Here is a 2,322-nt window from a genome sequence, read left to right on the forward strand (position 1 = left end):
ACTGGGAACCCAACCACGGGCGGGTGTCTCCCGACATGGGAGCTGTCTTTTTTATGCAGGGCCCCCTGGCTCTGCAGGCCCCTGCCGCCAGTCTGAGCTCAAAAGGAATTACCAGAGGGCTCTGCTGGGACATGCAGGTCCCTGAGCAGGTGTTCACTTATTGCTTGTGGAGTGGTCCATGGCCTGTGAGTTATTCTCGGGGTTTGTGTGGGCGAGGTTAACCAGTTCACAGCTGGGCACTTACTCGCTACACAGGTGACACTAGTTAAAGTGGAATCTGTATTAGCTCACATGGGAGAGTGTGAGGAGCTGGGAGGTGGGGGAGGCTTGGCCCTTACACTAGAACCCCGGCTCCTGACATTTCTGCATCTTCCAGTTGAGGGGCCGTCAGAGCCGCTGTGGGTCCTGAAGACAGTGGGTGCCATATGGACCAGGGGATGCAGAAGCCTCTAGAGGCTGTGGGTTTCAAGGAGACAGTCACTTCCCCAGAGCCAGCCCTGCTGACACCTCGACGTTAGCTAGTGGGACCTGTTTTGGACTCCAGCTTCCAGAAATGTGAGAAAATAAGTCAGTGTTTAGGGCGCTAAATTTGGGGTGATTTAGTGGAGAAATAGAAAACTAGCCCACAAAGGTGCACGCATTAAAATGTGCTCTGTCCAGGTGTCCACAGTGGCGTGAGGGGGATGGCATCGGGGTTCTGGGAACTGCAGTTTTACTGAAGGAAGGGGGCTGACCACGCCTTTCCTCATGTAACTGAAGGTATGTATGCCTGCCACACCGCCCAAGAGACAGGGACTAGAATTCTGACTTTATTTCTTATGGGAACCAAGCCACAGTCAGAACACGGTGAGGGCCGAAACGAGTTTCCTACAGCCTGAACTGGGAAGAGGAATCGCAAGTAGTTTGTGTTTTTCTACACAGACCTGTCCTTTCAGGGTTTGTTAAGTTTTGGAAAAAGGGAGAAGCCAGGCACACCTCGGTGAGGGACAGTGTTTCTGGAGGTGGCGGGGCTTCAGCCTGAATGTGGCCGTGTGGTTGGGAGGCTCAGAAACTGCCCTCCAAGGGCACTCATCTGTTCCTTGTTGCACTAATACCCTCGCTTACAGAAATCACAGAAATGACAGTGCAGGAGGCCTCTGGTCTGGATGGGTTTGTGTGGACCGAGGTCACGGGGTGTTGTCCCAAGTGCTTATCCTGATCTGGCAGAGGCTCTGTTCCCAAATAATTATTCCACAGTTTCAGAGCCTAGATCTGAGTGATAGTCTTTTAACTTTGTTGCATAAAAGTAAACAAAGTATGTCTTGAGGGTCTAAAAATCCATGTGGTAATCATGGCTGTAAACTCATACATGGGGTTTTGGGATGGAGTGAAAACCACCGTCATCTGGCGTGGACGCTGCATGGTATTTTTAGCGTGGTGGCCTGCTCGTGCCTTGAGCTCTATCTGCAGTGGCAGCAACAGCTGTGTATTTGAGAAATGTGGGCAGGTCAGCTTGCTCCTCCAGGGGCCTGTGGGCATCCGGGTGAGGGGCCTGGGATGAAGCCACATCAGTGGGAAGGAGCTTGGTTGTGTCAGCAGATATGTCTGCCTCTACAGGCCTGAAAGTCAGCCAGAACCCAGTTTTCCTTTGGTCATCTAATGCCAGAAAAAAACCTGTTTCTTAGAGATTCTCATAATTTATATGAATGAACCATTTGACCATACATAAAATGTTATAAATGCGTGAGGCTTTACAACTTGGCGGATGTGTAACTCACATGTCATTGTATCCAACTGTTGAAGATACTTGTTTCACTTGAAGGTTTCTAGCATTTTATGTGCAAACCAAATGCCAGTATATTTGAAGGAGTATTTTGGAATTTTAAACACAGTGGGACAGTGCTGGGTCTATGGGATACTGGCGAGGTGGACGTGACCTCAAGCTCTTGTAGCAAGCAGGATTGCTAAATTGTCACAACTGCGGTGCTGGAAGTCAAAGTGGATTTCTGTAAATGAGGTATTAGTGCAATAAGGAACAGATGAGTGCCCTTGGAGGGCAGTTTCTGAGCCTCCCAGACACCCCAGGAGGAAGTGGGGGAGGCAGTTACCCACCAGAACCGGTTATCCATAGGAGCCTGGATAGTGGGATGGGTTTCCTGGTGGTCCTGTGTGGCAGGTCATTACATGCAATAAGGAACAGGTGACTGCCCTTGAGGGCGGTTTCTCGGCCTGCTCGGAACTGCAAGTGGAAGACGCCCAAAGTGAGGGGGAACTGGTGGTCGGTTATCCAGTGGGCCGGAGGCTGGTGGCCGCTGCGTGCAGGTCACTGCGTAGAGCGATGGG

This window comes from Trachypithecus francoisi, unplaced genomic scaffold (assembly GCF_009764315.1).
Source record: "Trachypithecus francoisi isolate TF-2019V2 unplaced genomic scaffold, Tfra_2.0 Lachesis_group13, whole genome shotgun sequence".
NCBI lineage: Eukaryota > Metazoa > Chordata > Mammalia > Primates > Cercopithecidae > Trachypithecus > Trachypithecus francoisi.